We start from the raw sequence: 20,154 nt of genomic DNA, 5'->3' as shown, positions 1-20,154 counted from the left end.
TCAGGTCAGGAGGGACCCAGGAGTTCGGGAAAGGGGACCCAGGAGTGCCCCAAGGGACCCAGGAGTCTGGGAAAGGGACCCAGGAGTTCAGGCGGGGATTCAGGTCAGGAGGGACCCAGGAGTGCCCCTAAGGACCCAGGAGTTCAGGAAAGGGGACCCAGGAGTACCCCTAAGGACCCAGTAGTTGGGGGGGGACCCAGGAGTGCCCCAAGGGACCCAGGAGTTGGGGAGAGAGGACCCAGGAGTCCTGGAGAGGGGACCCAGGCGTCTGGGAGAGGGACCCAGGAGTTCAGGTGGGGATTCAGTTCAGGAGGGACCCAGGAGTACCCCTAAGGACCCAGTAGTTGAGGGGGGACCCAGGAGTGCCCCAAGGGACCCACGAGTTCGGGAGAGAGGACCCAGGAGTCCTGGAGAGGGGACCCAGGCGTCTGGGAGAGGGACCCAGGAGTTCAGGAGGGGATTCAGTTCAGGAGGGACCCAGGAGTTCGGGAAAGGGGACCCAGGAGTGCCCCTAAGGACCCAGTAGTTGGGGGGGGACCCAGGAGTGCCCCAAGGGACCCAGGAGTTGGGGAGAGAGGACCCAGGAGTACCCCTAAGGACCCAGTAGTTGAGGGGGGACCCAGGAGTGCCCCAAAGGACCCAGGAGTTCGGGAAAGGGGACCCAGGAGTGCCCCTAAGGACCCAGTAGTTGAGGGGGGACCCAGGAGTGCCCCAAGGGACCCAGGAGTTCGGGAAAGGGGACCCAGGAGTACCCCTAAGGACCCAGTAGTTGAGGGGGGACCCAGGAGTGCCCCAAAGGACCCAGGAGTTCGGGAAAGGGGACCCAGGAGTGCCCCTAAGGACCCAGTAGTTGAGGGGGGACCCAGGAGTGCCCCAAGGGACCCAGGAGTTCGGGAAAGGGGACCCAGGAGTACCCCTAAGGACCCAGTAGTTGAGGGGGGACCCAGGAGTGCCCCAAGGGACCCACGAGTTCGGGAGAGAGGACCCAGGAGTTCAGGTAGGGATTCAGTTCAGGAGGGACCCAGGAGTTCAGGAAAGGGGACCCAGGAGTACCCCTAAGGACCCAGTAGTTGGGGGGGGACCCAGGAGTACCCCAAGGGACCCAGGAGTTCGGGAGAGAGGACCCAGGAGTCCTGGAGAGGGGACCCAGGCGTCTGGGAGAGGGACCCAGGAGTTCAGGAGGGGATTCAGTTCAGGAGGGACCCAGGAGTGCCCCTATGGACCCAGTAGTTGGGGGGGGACCCAGGAGTGCCCCAAGGGACCCAGGAGTTCAGGAGAGAGGACCCAGGAGTCTGGGAAAGGGACCCAGGAGTTCAGGCGGGGATTCAGGTCAGGAGGGACCCAGGAGTGCCCCTAAGGACCCAGTAGTTGAGGGGGGACCCAGGAGTGCCCCAAAGGACCCAGGAGTTCCGGAAAGGGGACCCAGGAGTACCCTTAAGGACCCAGTAGTTGAGGGGGGACCCAGGAGTGCCCCAAGGGACCCAGGAGTTCGGGAGAGAGGACCCAGGAGTTCAGGTGGGGATTCAGTTCAGGAGGGACCCAGGAGTACCCCTAAGGACCCAGTAGTTGGGAGGGGGACCCAGGAGTGCCCCAAGGGACCCAGGAGTTCAGGAGAGAGGACCCAGGAGTCTGGGAAAGGGACCCAGGAGTTCAGGCGGGGATTCAGGTCAGGAGGGACCCAGGAGTGCCCCTAAGGACCCAGTAGTTGAGGGGGGACCCAGGAGTGCCCCAAAGGACCCAGGAGTTCGGGAAAGGGGACCCAGGAGTACCCTTAAGGACCCAGTAGTTGAGGGGGGACCCAGGAGTGCCCCAAGGGACCCAGGAGTTCGGGAAAGGGACCCAGGCATTCAGGAGAGCGGACCCAGGAGTTCAGGCAGGAATTCAGTTCAGGAGGGACCCAGGAGTTCAGGAAAGGGGACCCAGGAGTACCCCTAAGGACCCAGTAGTTGGGGGGGGACCCAGGAGTGCCCCAAGGGACCCAGGAGTTCGGGAGAGAGGACCCAGGAGTCCTGGAGAGGGGACCCAGGCGTCTGGGAAAGGGACCCAGGAGTTCAGGAGGGGATTCAGGTCAGGAGGGACCCAGGAGTTCGGGAAAGGGGACCCAGGAGTGCCCCTAAGGACCCAGGAGTTGGGGGGGGACCAAGGAGTTCGGGAAAGGGACCCAGGAGTTCAGGAGAGAGGACCCAGGAGTTCAGGTGGGGATTCAGTTCAGGAGGGACCCAGGAGTACCCCTATGGACCCAGTAGTTGGGAGGGGGACCCAGGAGTGCCCCAAGGGACCCAGGAATCCTGGAGAGGGGACCCAGGAGTACCCCTAAGGACCCAGTAGTTGGGAGGGGGACCCAGGAGTGCCCCAAGGGACCCAGGAGTTCAGGAGAGAGGACCCAGGAGTCTGGGAAAGGGACCCAGGAGTTCAGGCGGGGATTCAGGTCAGGAGGGACCCAGGAGTGCCCCTAAGGACCCAGTAGTTGAGGGGGGACCCAGGAGTGCCCCAAAGGACCCAGGAGTTCGGGAAAGGGGACCCAGGAGTCCTGGAGAGGGGACCCATGCGTCTGAGAAAGGGACCCAGGAGTTCAGGAGGGGATTCAGGTCAGGAGGGACCCAGGAGTTCGGGAAAGGGGACCCAGGAGTGCCCCTAAGGACCCAGTAGTTGGGGGGGGACCCAGGAGTGCCCCAAGGGACCCAGGAGTTCGGGAAAGGGACCCAGGAGTTCAGTAGAGAGGACCCAGGCGCCTGGGAGAGGGACCCAGGAGTTCAGGAGGGGATTCAGGTCAGGAGGGACCCAGGAGTTCGGGAAAGGGGACCCAGGAGTGCCCCTAAGGACCCAGTAGTTGGGGGGGGACCCAGGAGTGCCCCAAGGGACCCAGGAGTTCGGGAAAGGGACCCAGGAGTTCAGGAGAGAGGACCCAGGAGTTCAGGTGGGGATTCAGTTCAGGAGGGTCCCAGGAGTACCCCTATGGACCCAGTAGTTGGGGGGGGACCCAGGAGTGCCCCAAGGGACCCAGGAGTTCAGGAGAGAGGACCCAGGAATCTGGGAAAGGGACCCAGGAGTTCAGGCGGGGATTCAGGTCAGGAGGGACCCAGGAGTGCCCCTAAGGACCCAGTAATTGAGGGGGGACCCAGGAGTGCCCCAAAGGACCCAGGAGTTCGGGAAAGGGGACCCAGGAGTGCCCCTAAGGACCCAGTAGTTGGGGGGGGACCCAGGAGTTCGGGAAAGGGACCCAGGATTTCAGGAGAGAGGACCCAGGAGTTCAGGTGGGGATTCAGTTCAGGAGGGACCCAGGAGTACCCCTATGGACCCAGTAGTTGGGGGGGGACCCAGGAGTGCCCCAAGGGACCCAGGAGTTCAGGAGAGAGGACCCAGGAGTCTGGGAAAGGGACCCAGGAGTTCAGGCAGGGATTCAGGTCAGGAGGGACCCAGGAGTGCCCCTAAGGACCCAGGAGTTCAGGAAAGGGGACCCAGGAGTACCCCTAAGGACCCAGTAGTTGGGGGGGGACCCAGGAGTGCCCCAAGGGACCCAGGAGTTGGGGAGAGAGGACCCAGGAGTTCAGGTGGAGATTCAGTTCAGGAGGGACCCAGGAGTTTGGGAAAGGGGACCCAGGAGTGCCCCTAAGGACCCAGTATTTGGGGAGGGACCCAGGAGTGCCCCAAGGGACCCAGGAATCCTGGAGAGGGGACCCAGGAGTACCCCTAAGGACCCAGTAGTTGGGAGGGGGACCCAGGAGTGCCCCAAGGGACCCAGGAGTTCAGGAGAGAGGACCCAGGAGTCTGGGAAAGGGACCCAGGAGTTCAGGCGGGGATTCAGGTCAGGAGGGACCCAGGAGTGCCCCTAAGGACCCAGTAGTTGAGGGGGGACCCAGGAGTGCCCCAAAGGACCCAGGAGTTCGGGAAAGGGGACCCAGGAGTACCCTTAAGGACCCAGTAGTTGAGGGGGGACCCAGGAGTGCCCCAAGGGACCCAGGAGTTCGGGAGAGAGGACCCAGGAGTTCAGGTGGGGATTCAGTTCAGGAGGGACCCAGGAGTTCGGGAAAGGGGACCCAGGAGTACCCTTAAGGACCCAGTAGTTGAGGGGGGACCCAGGAGTGCCCCAAGGGACCCAGGAGTTCAGGAGAGAGGACCCAGGAGTTCCGGGAAAGGGACCCAGGAGTTTCAGAAAGGGATCCAGGAGTTCTGGAAAGGGACCCAGGCATTCAGGAGAGCGGACCCAGGAGTTCAGGAAAGGGGACCCAGGAGTACCCCTAAGGACCCAGTAGTTGGGGGGGGACCCAGGAGTTCCCCAAGGGACCCAGGAGTTCGGGAAAGGGACCCAGGAATTCAGGAGAGAGGACCCAGGAGTTCAGGTGGGGATTCAGTTCAGGAGGGACCCAGGAGTACCCCTATGGACCCAGTAGTTGGGGGGGGACCCAGGAGTGCCCCAAGGGACCCAGGAGTTCAGGAGAGAGGACCCAGGAGTCTGGGAAAGGGACCCAGGAGTTCAGGCGGGGATTCAGGTCAGGAGGGACCCAGGAGTGCCCCTAAGGACCCAGTAATTGAGGGGGGACCCAGGAGTGCCCCAAAGGACCCAGGAGTTCGGGAAAGGGGACCCAGGAGTGCCCCTAAGGACCCAGTAGTTGGGGGGGGACCCAGGAGTTCGGGAAAGGGACCCAGGATTTCAGGAGAGAGGACCCAGGAGTTCAGGTGGGGATTCAGTTCAGGAGGGACCCAGGAGTACCCCTATGGACCCAGTAGTTGGGGGGGGACCCAGGAGTGCCCCAAGGGACCCAGGCGTTCGAGAGAGAGGACCCAGGAGTCCTGGAGAGGGGACCCAGGAGTTCAGGTGGGGATTCAGGTCAGGAGGGACCCAGGAGTTCAGGAAAGGGGACCCAGGAGTGCCCCTAAGGACCCAGTAGTTGAGGGGGGACCCAGGAGTGCCCCAAGGGACCCAGGAGTTCGGGAAAGGGACCCAGGAGTTCAGGAGAGAGGACCCAGGAGTTCAGGTGGGGATTCAGTTCAGGAGGGACCCAGGAGTACCCCTATGGACCCAGTTATTGGGGGGGGACCCAGGAGTGCCCCAAGGGACCAAGGAGTTCAGGAGAGAGGACCCAGGAGTCTGGGAAAGGGACCCAGGAGTTCAGGTGGGGATTCAGTTCAGGAGGGACCCAGGAGTTTGGGAAAGGGGACCCAGGAGTGCCCCTAAGGACCCAGTAGTTGGGGGGGGACCCAGGAGTTCGGGAAAGGGACCCAGGAGTTCAGGAGAGCGGACCCAGGAGTTCAGGTGGGGATTCAGTTCAGGAGGGACCCAGGAGTTCGGGAAAGGGGACCCAGGAGTGCCCCTAAGGACCCAGTAGTTGAGGGGGGACCCAGGAGTGCCCCAAGGGACCCAGGAGTTCGGGAAAGGGGACCCAGGAGTACCCCTAAGGACCCAGTAGTTGAGGGGGCACCCAGGAGTGCCCCAAGGGACCCAGGAGTTCGGGAGAGAGGACCCAGGAGTTCAGGTGGGGATTCAGTTCAGGAGGGACCCAGGAGTTTGGGAAAGGGGACCCAGGAGTACCCCTAAGGACCCATTACTTGGGGGGGGACCCAAGGGTGCCCCAAGGGACCCAGGAGTTCGGGAGAGAGGACCCAGGAGTCCTGGAGAGGGGACCCAGGCGTCTGAGAAAGGGACCCAGGAGTTCAGGAGGGGATTCAGGTCAGGAGGGACCCAGGAGTTCGGGAAAGGGGACCCAGGAGTGCCCCTAAGGACCCAGTAGTTGGGGGGGGACCCAGGAGTGCCCCAAGGGACCCAGGAGTTCGGGAAAGGGACCCAGGAGTTCAGGAGAGAGGACCCGGGAGTTCAGGTGGGGATTCAGTTCAGGAGGGACCCAGGAGTACCCCTATGGACCCAGTTATTGGGGGGGGAACCTGGAGTTCCCCAAGGGACCCAGGAGTTCAGGAGAGAGGACCCAGGGGTACCCGTAAGGACCCAGTAGTTGAGGGGGGACCCAGGAGTGCCCCAAGGGACCCAGGAGTTCGGGAAAGGGGACCCAGGAGTTCAGGTGGGGATTCAGTTCAGGAGGGACCCAGGAGTTCGGGAAAGGGGACCCAGGAGTACCCCTAAGGACCCAGTAGTTGGGGGGGGACCCAGGAGTGCCCCAAGGGACCCAGGAGTTCGGGAAAGGGACCCAGGAGTTCAGGAGAGAGGACCCAGGAGTTCAGGTGGGGATTCAGTTCAGGAGGGACCCAGGAGTACCCCTATGGACCCAGTTATTGGGGGGGGACACTGGAGTTCCCCAAGGGAACCAGGAGTTCAGGAGAGAGGACCCAGGGGTACCCCTAAGGACCCAGTAGTTGAGGGGGGACCCAGGAGTGCCCCAAGGGACCCAGGAGTTCGGGAAAGGGGACCCAGGAGTTCAGGTGGGGATTCAGTTCAGGAGGGACCCAGGAGTTCGGGAAAGGGGACCCAGGAGTACCCCTAAGGACCCAGTAGTTGGGGGGGGACCCAGGAGTGCCCCAAGGGACCCAGGAGTTCAGGAGAGAGGACCCAGGAGTCTGGGAAAGGGACCCAGGAGTTCAGGCGGGGATTCAGGTCAGGAGGGACCCAGGAGTGCCCCTAAGGACCCAGTAGTTGAGGGGGGACCCAGGAGTGCCCCAAAGGACCCAGGAGTTCGGGAAAGGGGACCCAGGAGTACCCTTAAGGACCCAGTAGTTGAGGGGGGACCCAGGAGTGCCCCAAGGGACCCAGGAGTTCAGGAGAGAGGACCCAGGAGTCTGGGAAAGGGACCCAGGAGTTCAGGCAGGGATTCAGGTCAGGAGGGACCCAGGAGTGCCCCTAAGGACCCAGGAGTTCAGGAAAGGGGACCCAGGAGTACCCCTAAGGACCCAGTAGTTGGGGGGGGACCCAGGAGTGCCCCAAGGGACCCAGGAGTTGGGGAGAGAGGACCCAGGAGTTCAGGTGGAGATTCAGTTCAGGAGGGACCCAGGAGTTTGGGAAAGGGGACCCAGGAGTGCCCCTAAGGACCCAGTATTTGGGGAGGGACCCAGGAGTGCCCCAAGGGACCCAGGAATCCTGGAGAGGGGACCCAGGAGTACCCCTAAGGACCCAGTAGTTGGGAGGGGGACCCAGGAGTGCCCCAAGGGACCCAGGAGTTCAGGAGAGAGGACCCAGGAGTCTGGGAAAGGGACCCAGGAGTTCAGGCGGGGATTCAGGTCAGGAGGGACGCAGGAGTGCCCCTAAGGACCCAGTAGTTGAGGGGGGACCCAGGAGTGCCCCAAAGGACCCAGGAGTTCGGGAAAGGGGACCCAGGAGTACCCTTAAGGACCCAGTAGTTGAGGGGGGACCCAGGAGTGCCCCAAGGGACCCACGAGTTCAGGAGAGAGGACCCAGGAGTTCAGGTGGGGATTCAGTTCAGGAGGGACCCAGGAGTTCCGGGAAAGGGACCCAGGAGTTTCAGAAAGGGACCCAGGAGTTCTGGAAAGGGACCCAGGCATTCAGGAGAGCGGACCCAGGAGTTCAGGAAAGGGGACCCAGGAGTACCCCTAAGGACCCAGTAGTTGGGGGGGGACCCAGGAGTGCCCCAAGGGACCCAGGAGTTCGGGAAAGGGACCCAGGAATTCAGGAGAGAGGACCCAGGAGTTCAGGTGGGGATTCAGTTCAGGAGGGACCCAGGAGTACCCCTATGGACCCAGTAGTTGGGGGGGGACCCAGGAGTGCCCCAAGGGACCCAGGAGTTCAGGAGAGAGGACCCAGGAGTCTGGGAAAGGGACCCAGGAGTTCAGGCGGGGATTCAGGTCAGGAGGGACCCAGGAGTGCCCCTAAGGACCCAGTAATTGAGGGGGGACCCAGGAGTGCCCCAAAGGACCCAGGAGTTCGGGAAAGGGGACCCAGGAGTGCCCCTAAGGACCCAGTAGTTGGGGGGGGACCCAGGAGTTCGGGAAAGGGACCCAGGATTTCAGGAGAGAGGACCCAGGAGTTCAGGTGGGGATTCAGTTCAGGAGGGACCCAGGAGTACCCCTATGGACCCAGTAGTTGGGGGGGGACCCAGGAGTGCCCCAAGGGACCCAGGCGTTCGAGAGAGAGGACCCAGGAGTCCTGGAGAGGGGACCCAGGAGTTCAGGTGGGGATTCAGGTCAGGAGGGACCCAGGAGTTCGGGAAAGGGGACCCAGGAGTGCCCCTAAGGACCCAGTAGTTGAGGGGGGACCCAGGAGTGCCCCAAGGGACCCAGGAGTTCGGGAAAGGGGACCCAGGAGTACCCCTAAGGACCCAGTAGTTGAGGGGGCACCCAGGAGTGCCCCAAGGGACCCAGGAGTTCGGGAGAGAGGACCCAGGAGTTCAGGTGGGGATTCAGTTCAGGAGGGACCCAGGAGTTTGGGAAAGGGGACCCAGGAGTACCCCTAAGGACCCATTACTTGGGGGGGGACCCAGGGGTGCCCCAAGGGACCCAGGAGTTCGGGAGAGAGGACCCAGGAGTCCTGGAGAGGGGACCCAGGCGTCTGAGAAAGGGACCCAGGAGTTCAGGAGGGGATTCAGGTCAGGAGGGACCCAGGAGTTCGGGAAAGGGGACCCAGGAGTGCCCCTAAGGACCCAGTAGTTGGGGGGGGACCCAGGAGTGCCCCAAGGGACCCAGGAGTTCGGGAAAGGGACCCAGGAGTTCAGGAGAGAGGACCCGGGAGTTCAGGTGGGGATTCAGTTCAGGAGGGACCCAGGAGTACCCCTATGGACCCAGTTATTGGGGGGGGAACCTGGAGTTCCCCAAGGGACCCAGGAGTTCAGGAGAGAGGACCCAGGGGTACCCGTAAGGACCCAGTAGTTGAGGGGGGACCCAGGAGTGCCCCAAGGGACCCAGGAGTTCGGGAAAGGGGACCCAGGAGTTCAGGTGGGGATTCAGTTCAGGAGGGACCCAGGAGTTCGGGAAAGGGGACCCAGGAGTACCCCTAAGGACCCAGTAGTTGGGGGGGGACCCAGGAGTGCCCCAAGGGACCCAGGAGTCCTGGAGAGGGGTCCCAGGCGTCTGGGAGAGGGACCCAGGAGTTCAGGAGGGGATTCAGGTCAGGAGGGACCCAGGAGTGCCCCTAAGGACCCAGGAGTTCAGGAAAGGGGACCCAGGAGTGCCCCTAAGGACCCAGTAGTTGGGGGGGGACCCAGGAGTGCCCCAAGGGACCCACGAGTTCAGGAGAGAGGACCCAGGAGTTCAGGTGGGGATTCAGTTCAGGAGGGACCCAGGAGTTCAGGAAAGGGGACCCAGGAGTACCCCTAAGGACCCAGTAGTTGGGGGGGGACCCAGGAGTGCCCCAAGGGACCCAGGCGTTCGAGAGAGAGGACCCAGGAGTCCTGGAGAGGGGACCCAGGAGTTCAGGTGGGGATTCAGGTCAGGAGGGACCCAGGAGTTCGGGAAAGGGGACCCAGGAGTGCCCCAAGGGACCCAGGAGTCTGGGAAAGGGACCCAGGAGTTCAGGCGGGGATTCAGTTCAGGAGGGACCCAGGAGTTCAGGAAAGGGGACCCAGGAGTACCCCTAAGGACCCAGTAGTTGGGGGGGGACCCAGGAGTGCCCCAAGGGACCCAGGAGTTGGGGAGAGAGGACCCAGGAGTCCTGGAGAGGGGACCCAGGCGTCTGGGAGAGGGACCCAGGAGTTCAGGTGGGGATTCAGTTCAGGAGGGACCCAGGAGTACCCCTAAGGACCCAGTAGTTGAGGGGGGACCCAGGAGTGCCCCAAGGGACCCACGAGTTCGGGAGAGAGGACCCAGGAGTCCTGGAGAGGGGACCCAGGCATCTGGGAGAGGGACCCAGGAGTTCAGGAGGGGATTCAGTTCAGGAGGGACCCAGGAGTTCGGGAAAGGGGACCCAGGAGTGCCCCTAAGGACCCAGTAGTTGGGGGGGGACCCAGGAGTGCCCCAAGGAACCCAGGAGTTGGGGAGAGAGGACCCAGGAGTACCCCTAAGGACCCAGTAGTTGAGGGGGGACCCAGGAGTGCCCCAAAGGACCCAGGAGTTCGGGAAAGGGGACCCAGGAGTGCCCCTAAGGACCCAGTAGTTGAGGGGGGACCCAGGAGTGCCCCAAGGGACCCAGGAGTTCGGGAAAGGGGACCCAGGAGTACCCCTAAGGACCCAGTAGTTGAGGGGGGACCCAGGAGTGCCCCAAGGGACCCACGAGTTCGGGAGAGAGGACCCAGGAGTTCAGGTAGGGATTCAGTTCAGGAGGGACCCAGGAGTTCAGGAAAGGGGACCCAGGAGTACCCCTAAGGACCCAGTAGTTGGGGGGGGACCCAGGAGTACCCCAAGGGACCCAGGAGTTCGGGAGAGAGGACCCAGGAGTCCTGGAGAGGGGACCCAGGCGTCTGGGAGAGGGACCCAGGAGTTCAGGAGGGGATTCAGTTCAGGAGGGACCCAGGAGTGCCCCTATGGACCCAGTAGTTGGGGGGGGACCCAGGAGTGCCCCAAGGGACCCAGGAGTTCAGGAGAGAGGACCCAGGAGTCTGGGAAAGGGACCCAGGAGTTCAGGCGGGGATTCAGGTCAGGAGGGACCCAGGAGTGCCCCTAAGGACCCAGTAGTTGAGGGGGGACCCAGGAGTGCCCCAAAGGACCCAGGAGTTCCGGAAAGGGGACCCAGGAGTACCCTTAAGGACCCAGTAGTTGAGGGGGGACCCAGGAGTGCCCCAAGGGACCCAGGAGTTCGGGAGAGAGGACCCAGGAGTTCAGGTGGGGATTCAGTTCAGGAGGGACCCAGGAGTACCCCTAAGGACCCAGTAGTTGGGAGGGGGACCCAGGAGTGCCCCAAGGGACCCAGGAGTTCAGGAGAGAGGACCCAGGAGTCTGGGAAAGGGACCCAGGAGTTCAGGCGGGGATTCAGGTCAGGAGGGACCCAGGAGTGCCCCTAAGGACCCAGTAGTTGAGGGGGGACCCAGGAGTGCCCCAAAGGACCCAGGAGTTCGGGAAAGGGGACCCAGGAGTACCCTTAAGGACCCAGTAGTTGAGGGGGGACCCAGGAGTGCCCCAAGGGACCCAGGAGTTCGGGAAAGGGACCCAGGCATTCAGGAGAGCGGACCCAGGAGTTCAGGCAGGAATTCAGTTCAGGAGGGACCCAGGAGTTCAGGAAAGGGGACCCAGGAGTACCCCTAAGGACCCAGTAGTTGGGGGGGGACCCAGGAGTGCCCCAAGGGACCCAGGAGTTCGGGAGAGAGGACCCAGGAGTCCTGGAGAGGGGACCCAGGCGTCTGGGAAAGGGACCCAGGAGTTCAGGAGGGGATTCAGGTCAGGAGGGACCCAGGAGTTCGGGAAAGGGGACCCAGGAGTGCCCCTAAGGACCCAGGAGTTGGGGGGGGACCAAGGAGTTCGGGAAAGGGACCCAGGAGTTCAGGAGAGAGGACCCAGGAGTTCAGGTGGGGATTCAGTTCAGGAGGGACCCAGGAGTACCCCTATGGACCCAGTAGTTGGGAGGGGGACCCAGGAGTGCCCCAAGGGACCCAGGAATCCTGGAGAGGGGACCCAGGAGTACCCCTATGGACCCAGTAGTTGGGAGGGGTACCCAGGAGTGCCCCAAGGGACCCAGGAGTTCAGGAGAGAGGACCCAGGAGTCTGGGAAAGGGACCCAGGAGTTCAGGCGGGGATTCAGGTCAGGAGGGACCCAGGAGTGCCCCTAAGGACCCAGTAGTTGAGGGGGGACCCAGGAGTGCCCCAAAGGACCCAGGAGTTCGGGAAAGGGGACCCAGGAGTCCTGGAGAGGGGACCCATGCGTCTGAGAAAGGGACCCAGGAGTTCAGGAGGGGATTCAGGTCAGGAGGGACCCAGGAGTTCGGGAAAGGGGACCCAGGAGTGCCCCTAAGGACCCAGTAGTTGGGGGGGGACCCAGGAGTGCCCCAAGGGACCCAGGAGTTCGGGAAAGGGACCCAGGAGTTCAGGAGAGAGGACCCAGGAGTTCAGGTGGGGATTCAGTTCAGGAGGGTCCCAGGAGTACCCCTATGGACCCAGTAGTTGGGGGGGGACCCAGGAGTGCCCCAAGGGACCCAGGAGTTCAGGAGAGAGGACCCAGGAGTCTGGGAAAGGGACCCAGGAGTTCAGGCGGGGATTCAGGTCAGGAGGGACCCAGGAGTGCCCCTAAGGACCCAGTAATTGAGGGGGGACCCAGGAGTGCCCCAAAGGACCCAGGAGTTCGGGAAAGGGGACCCAGGAGTGCCCCTAAGGACCCAGTAGTTGGGGGGGGACCCAGGAGTTCGGGAAAGGGACCCAGGATTTCAGGAGAGAGGACCCAGGAGTTCAGGTGGGGATTCAGTTCAGGAGGGACCCAGGAGTACCCCTATGGACCCAGTAGTTGGGGGGGGACCCAGGAGTGCCCCAAGGGACCCAGGCGTTCGAGAGAGAGGACCCAGGAGTCCTGGAGAGGGGACCCAGGAGTTCAGGTGGGGATTCAGGTCAGGAGGGACCCAGGAGTTCAGGAAAGGGGACCCAGGAGTGCCCCTAAGGACCCAGTAGTTGAGGGGGGACCCAGGAGTGCCCCAAGGGACCCAGGAGTTCGGGAAAGGGACCCAGGAGTTCAGGAGAGAGGACCCAGGAGTTCAGGTGGGGATTCAGTTCAGGACGGACCCAGGAGTACCCCTATGGACCCAGTTATTGGGGGGGGACCCAGGAGTGCCCCAAGGGACCAAGGAGTTCAGGAGAGAGGACCCAGGAGTCTGGGAAAGGGACCGAGGAGTTCAGGTGGGGATTCAGTTCAGGAGGGACCCAGGAGTTTGGGAAAGGGGACCCAGGAGTGCCCCTAAGGACCCAGTAGTTGGGGGGGGACCCAGGAGTTCGGGAAAGGGACCCAGGAGTTCAGGAGAGCGGACCCAGGAGTTCAGGTGGGGATTCAGTTCAGGAGGGACTCAGGAGTTTGGGAAAGGGGACCCAGGAGTACCCCTAAGGACCCAGTAGTTGGGGGGGGACCCAGGAGTGCCCCAAGGGACCCAGGAGTTCGGGAGAGAGGACCCAGGAGTCCTGGAGAGGGGACCCAGGCGTCTGGGAGAGGGACCCAGGAGTTCAGGAGGGGATTCAGGTCAGGAGGGACCCAGGAGTTCGGGAAAGGGGACCCAGGAGTGCCCCTAAGGACCCAGTAGTTGGGGGGGGACCCAGGAGTGCCCCAAGGGACCCAGGAGTTCGGGAAAGGGACCCAGGAGTTCAGGAGAGAGGACCCAGGAGTTCAGGTGGGGATTCAGTTCAGGAGGGACCCAGGAGTACCCCTATGGACCCAGTAGTTGGGGGGGGACCCAGGAGTGCCCCAAGGGACCCAGGATTTCAGGAGAGAGGACCCAGGAGTTCCGGGAAAGGGACCCAGGAGTTCCAGAAAGGGACCCAGGAGTTCTGGAAAGGGACCCAGGAGTTCAGGAGAGCGGACCCAGGAGTTCAGGCGGGAATTCAGTTCAGGAGGGACCCAGGAGTTCAGGAAAGGGGACCCAGGAGTACCCCTAAGGACCCAGTAGTTGGGGGGGGACCCAGGAGTGCCCCAAGGGACCCAGGAGTTCGGGAGAGAGGACCCAGGAGTCCTGGAGAGGGGACCCAGGCGTCTGGGAAAGGGACCCAGGAGTTCAGGAGGGGACTCAGGTCAGGAGGGACCCAGGAGTGCCCCTAAGGACCCAGTAGTTGGGGGGGGACCCAGGAGTTCGGGAAAGGGACCCAGGAGTTCAGGAGAGAGGACCCAGGAGTTCAGGTGGGGATTCAGTTCAGGAGGGACCCAGGAGTACCCCTATGGACCCAGTAGTTGGGGGGGACCCAGGAGTGCCCCAAGGGACCCAGGAGTTCAGGAGAGAGGACCCGGGAGTCTGGGAAAGGGACCCAGGAGTTCAGGCGGGGATTCAGGTCAGGAGGGACCCAGGAGTGCCCCTAAGGACCCAGGAGTTCAGGAAAGGGGACCCAGGAGTACCCCTAAGAACCCAGTAGTTGGGGGGGGACCCAGGAGTGCCCCAAGGGACCCAGGAGTTGGGGGGCGACCCAGGAGTGCCCCAAGGGACCCAGGAGTTGGGGAGAGAGGACCCAGGAGTTCAGGTGGGGATTCAGTTCAGGAGGGACCCAGGAGTTCGGGAAAGGGGACCCAGGAGTGCCCCTAAGGACCCAGTATTTGGGGAGGGACCCAGGAGTGCCCCAAGGGACCCAGGATTTCAGGAGAGAGGACCCAGGAGTTCCGGGAAAGGGACCCAGGAGTTCCAGAAAGGGACCCAGGAGTTCTGGAAAGGGACCCAGGCATTCAGGAGAGCGGACCCAGGCGGGAATTCAGTTCAGGAGGGACCCAGGAGTTCAGGAAAGGGGACCCAGGAGTGCCCCTAAGGACCCAGTAGTTGGGGGGGGACCCAGGAGTGCCCCAAGGGACCCAGGAGTTCGGGAGAGAGGACCCAGGAGTCCTGGAGAGGGGACCCAGGCGTCTGGGAAAGGGACCCAGGAGTTCAGGAGGGGATTCAGGTCAGGAGGGACCCAGGAGTTCGGGAAAAGGGACCCAGGAGTGCCCCTAAGGACCCAGTAGTTGAGGGGGGACCCAGGAGTGCCCCAAGGGACCCAGGAGTTCGGGAAAGGGGACCCAGGAGTACCCCTAAGGACCCAGTAGTTGAGGGGGGACCCAGGAGTGCCCCAAGGGACCCACGAGTTCGGGAGAGAGGACCCAGGAGTTCAGGTGGGGATTCAGTTCAGGAGGGACCCAGGAGTTTGGGAAAGGGGACCCAGGAGTACCCCTAAGGACCCAGTATTTGGGGAGGGACCCAGGAGTGCCCCAAGGGACCCAGGAGTTCGGGAAAGGGACCCAGGAGTTCAGGAGAGAGGACCCAGGAGTTCAGGTGGGGATTCAGTTCAGGAGGGACCCAGGAGTACCCCTATGGACCCAGTAGTTGGGGGGGACCCAGGAGTGCCCCAAGGGACCCAGGAGTTCAGGAGAGAGGACCCAGGAGTCTGGGAAAGGGACCCAGGAGTTCAGGCAGGGATTCAGGTCAGGAGGGACCCAGGAGTTTGGGAAAGGGGACCCAGGAGTGCCCCTAAGGACCCAGTATTTGGGGAGGGACCCAGGAGTGCCCCAAGGCACCCAGGAATCCTGGAGAGGGGACCCAGGAGTACCCCTAAGGACCCAGGAGTTCGGGAAAGGGACCCAGGAGTTCAGGAGAGAGGACCCAGGAGTTCAGGTGGGGATTCAGTTCAGGAGGGACCCAGGAGTACCCCTATGGACCCAGTAGTTGGGGGGGGACCCAGGAGTGCCCCAAGGGACCCAGGATTTCAGGAGAGAGGACCCAGGAGTTCCGGGAAAGGGACCCAGGAGTTCCAGAAAGGGACCCAGGAGTTCTGGAAAGGGACCCAGGAGTTCAGGAGAGCGGACCCAGGAGTTCAGGCGGGAATTCAGTTCAGGAGGGACCCAGGAGTTCAGGAAAGGGGACCCAGGAGTACCCCTAAGGACCCAGTAGTTGGGGGGGGACCCAGGAGTGCCCCAAGGGACCCAGGAGTTCGGGAGAGAGGACCCAGGAGTCCTGGAGAGGGGACCCAGGCGTCTGGGAAAGGGACCCAGGAGTTCAGGAGGGGACTCAGGTCAGGAGGGACCCAGGAGTGCCCCTAAGGACCCAGTAGTTGGGGGGGGACCCAGGAGTTCGGGAAAGGGACCCAGGAGTTCAGGAGAGAGGACCCAGGAGTTCAGGTGGGGATTCAGTTCAGGAGGGACCCAGGAGTACCCCTATGGACCCAGTAGTTGGGGGGGACCCAGGAGTGCCCCAAGGGACCCAGGAGTTCAGGAGAGAGGACCCGGGAGTCTGGGAAAGGGACCCAGGAGTTCAGGCGGGGATTCAGGTCAGGAGGGACCCAGGAGTGCCCCTAAGGACCCAGGAGTTCAGGAAAGGGGACCCAGGAGTACCCCTAAGAACCCAGTAGTTGGGGGGGGACCCAGGAGTGCCCCAAGGGACCCAGGAGTTGGGGGGCGACCCAGGAGTGCCCCAAGGGACCCAGGAGTTGGGGAGAGAGGACCCAGGAGTTCAGGTGGGGATTCAGTTCAGGAGGGACCCAGGAGTTCGGGAAAGGGGACCCAGGAGTGCCCCTAAGGACCCAGTATTTGGGGAGGGACCCAGGAGTGCCCCAAGGGACCCAGGATTTCAGGAGAGAGGACCCAGGAGTTCCGGGAAAGGGACCCAGGAGTTCCAGAAAGGGACCCAGGAGTTCTGGAAAGGGACCCAGGCATTCAGGAGAGCGGACCCAGGCGGGAATTCAGTTCAGGAGGGACCCAGGAGTTCAGGAAAGGGGACCCAGGAGTGCCCCTAAGGACCCAGTAGTTGGGGGGGGACCCAGGAGTGCCCCAAGGGACCCAGGAGTTCGGGAGAGAGGACCCAGGAGTCCTGGAGAGGGGACCCAGGCGTCTGGGAAAGGGACCCAGGAGTTCAGGAGGGGATTCAGGTCAGGAGGGACCCAGGAGTTCGGGAAAAGGGACCCAGGAGTGCCCCTAAGGACCCAGTAGTTGAGGGGGGACCCAGGAGTGCCCCAAGGGACCCAGGAGTTCGGGAAAGGGGACCCAGGAGTACCCCTAAGGACCCAGTAGTTGAGGGGGGACCCAGGAGTGCCCCAAGGGACCCACGAGTTCGGGAGAGAGGACCCAGGAGTTCAGGTGGGGATTCAGTTCAGGAGGGACCCAGGAGTTTGGGAAAGGGGACCCAGGAGTACCCCTAAGGACCCAGTATTTGGGGAGGGACCCAGGAGTGCCCCAAGGGACCCAGGAGTTCGGGAAAGGGACCCAGGAGTTCAGGAGAGAGGACCCAGGAGTTCAGGTGGGGATTCAGTTCAGGAGGGACCCAGGAGTACCCCTATGGACCCAGTAGTTGGGGGGGACCCAGGAGTGCCCCAAGGGACCCAGGAGTTCAGGAGAGAGGACCCAGGAGTCTGGGAAAGGGACCCAGGAGTTCAGGCAGGGATTCAGGTCAGGAGGGACCCAGGAGTTTGGGAAAGGGGACCCAGGAGTGCCCCTAAGGACCCAGTATTTGGGGAGGGACCCAGGAGTGCCCCAAGGCACCCAGGAATCCTGGAGAGGGGACCCAGGAGTACCCCTAAGGACCCAGTAGTTGGGGGGGACCCAGGAGTGCCCCAAGGGACCCAGGATTTCGGGAGAGAGGACCCAGGAGTCCTGGAGAGGGGACCCTGGCATCTGGGAAAGGGGACCTTCCCTTCCCTTCCCTTCCCTTCCCTTCCCTTCCCTTCCCTTCCCTTCCCTTCCCTTCCCTTCCCTTCCCTTCCCTTCCCTTCCCTTCCCTTCCCTTCCCTTCCCTTCCCTTCCCTTCCCTTCCCTTCCCTTCCCTTCCCTTCCCTTCCCTTCCCTTCCCTTCCCTTCCCTTCCCTCCCCTCCCCTCCCCTCCCCTCCCCTCCCCTCCCCTCCCCTCCCCTCCCCTCCCCTCCCCTCCCCTCCCCTCCCCTCCCCTCCCCTCCCCTCCCCTCCCCTCCCCTCCCCTCCCCTCCCCTCCCCTCCCCTCCCCTCCCCTCCCCTCCCCTCCCCTCCCCTCCCCTCCCCTCCCCTCCCCTCCCCTCCCCTCCCCTCCCCTCCCCTCCCCTCCCCTCCCCTTCCCTTCTCTTCCCTCCCCTTCTCTTCCCTCCCCTTCTCTTCCCTCCCCTTCTCTTCCCTCCCCTTCTCTTCCCTCCCCTTCCTTCCCTCCCCTTCCCTTCCCTCAGAACCCCATTCTGGTTTGGGATGAAGGGATCTCTGGAGATCATCCAGTCCAACCCCCCTGCTCCCGCGGGGTCCCAGAGCAGATCACACAGGATCCCAGGGGTCTGAATGTCTCACAGAAGGAGACTCCACACCCGCTCTGGGCAGCCTGGGCCGGGCTCTGGCACCTCCCAGCAAGCAAGTTTCTCCTTACGTTCAGATGGAGCCTCCTGGGTTTCAGTCTGTGCCCGATGCCCCTCACCCCGGCGCTGGGCACCACTGAACAGAGTCTGCTCCATCCTGACACCCACCTGAGATATTGATCCCATTGATCACATCCCTCTCAGCTTCTCTTCTCCAGCTCAACAGCCCCATCTCTCTCAGTCTCTCCTGCTCAGAATGATGCTCCAGACCCCTCAGCATCTCTGTGTCCCTCCACTGGACTCCCTCCAGTAACTCCTTGTCCTTCTTCAACTGGGGAGCCCAGAACTGGACCCAGAACTGCAGATGCAGCTTCCCCAGGGTGGAGCAGAGGGGGAGGATTCACCTCTCTCACCTGCTGCTCACACTCTTCTTAATAAATATCCCCCAGGTACCCTCGGCCTCGTGACCACAAGGACACATTGGTGACTTGTGGCCAACCTGATGTCACCCAGAACTCCCAAGTCCTTCTCGCAGAGCTGCTTTCCAGCGGGTCCACCCCCAAACCGTGCTGGTACTGGACCCCTGCTGCCCCAGGAGGGGCCGGTATCGCCCCGCTATCGCGATGGGTGGCACCAACAGCCCCGCTATCGCGATGGGTGGCACCGACGGCCCCGGTATCGCGATGGGTGGCACCGACAGCCCCGGTATCGCGATGGGTGGCACCGACGGCCCCGGTATCGCGATGGGTGGCACCGACGGCCCCGGTATCGCGATGGGTGGCACCGACGGCCCCGGTATCGCGATGGGTGGCACCGACGGCCCCGGTATCGCGATGGGTGGCACCGACAGCCCCGGTATCGCGATGGGTGGCACCGACGGCCCCGGTATCGCGATGGGTGGCACCAACAGCCCCGGTATCGCGATGGGTGGCACCGACGGCCCCGGTATCGCGATGGGTGGCACCGACGGCCCCGGTATCGCGATGGGTGGCACCGACAGCCCCAGTATCGCGATGGGTGGCACCGACAGCCCCGGTATCGCGATGGGTGGCACCAACAGCCCCGGTATCGCGATGGGTGGCACCAACAGCGCCCTAACGTGGTGCTCATCAGTAAGAAGGGAGGGAAGGGGGTTGCAGGGCAGCCATCGCTCGGGGTCTGCGGGATCTCCCTGTGCTTGTGGGAGCCCACGAGTCTTTGCATCACGCCTTGCGTTTTATTCTCTCTTCCTCTTTCAATTACTTATCTCACTTGGTTTTTTTATCTTAGCCCATGAGTTTTCTTACTTTTGCTCCTCATATTCTTCATTCCCATCCTACTGAGGGGTGCGTGGGGCTGCTCTGCCAGCCCCGGCTGCCCCACCGCAGCTCCCCAGGCCCTCACGTCTCCCATCCCAGCAACAGCAGTGGCCGCGGCACTGATTTCTTTCCTCTCCCTTTTGCAGCCTCCTTGCGCTCGTCCTCTCCACGCCGATCTCTCCTGGCTTCCTCCAGCTGCTGTGTCCTCTGGGTAAGTGCAGCTCGACCCCTCCCAAGATGCTCTCGAGTTGGCTGGGGTTTCTAAAACAGAGGGAAAAGGGATGTCTCACTTTTCCTCAGGCAGTTTCCTCCCAGACCCCTTTTACCCCCTGCGCTCTCCACAGACCCCAGTTACCGTTTCTGTTCGATGGGGAACATCTCACTGTGCTGTGCATGGCCAAGACGATGAGGACTCTGGACAGGAAATCCCTTCCAAGCGCAGCTTTCCTCTCACCGTTGGGCAGCGACAACAGCCCCGGTATCGCGACAGCAGCACCGACGGCCCCGGTATCGCGACAGCAGCACCGACAGCCCCGGTATCGCGATGGGTGGCACCGACAGCCCCGGTATTGCAACGGATGGCACTGACAGCCCCGGTATCGCGACAGCAGCACCGACAGCCCCGGTATCGCGACAGCAGCACTGACAGCCCCGGTATTGCAACGGATGGCACTGACAGCCCCGGTATCGCGACAGCAGCACCGACAGCCCCGGTATTGCAACGGATGGCACTGACAGCCCCGGTATCGCGACAGCAGCACCGACGGCCCCGGTATCGCGACAGCAGCACCGACAGCCCCGGTATCACGACAGCAGCACCAACAGCCCCGGTATCACGACGGATGGCACCGACAGCCCCGGTATCGCGACAGCAGCACCGACAGCCCCGGTATCGCGACAGCAGCACCGACAGCCCCGGTATCACGGCGGGCAGCAGTGATGGAGCTGGTATTGCGACGGCAGCACCGACGGCCCTGATATTGTGATGGGCAGTGACAGGGGCCCTGGTATCGTGATGGGCAGAACCAACAGCTCCAGTATCGTGATGGGCAGCACTGACAGTCCCGGTATTGCGACGGCAGCACCGACAGCACCGGTATCGCGATGGGTGGCACCGACAGCCCCGGTATCGCAATGGGCA

The sequence above is a fragment of the Patagioenas fasciata genome, chromosome 24 (assembly GCF_037038585.1).
Source record: "Patagioenas fasciata isolate bPatFas1 chromosome 24, bPatFas1.hap1, whole genome shotgun sequence".
NCBI classification, from domain to species: Eukaryota; Metazoa; Chordata; class Aves; order Columbiformes; family Columbidae; genus Patagioenas; species Patagioenas fasciata.
This window is presented reverse-complemented; position numbering follows the sequence as displayed.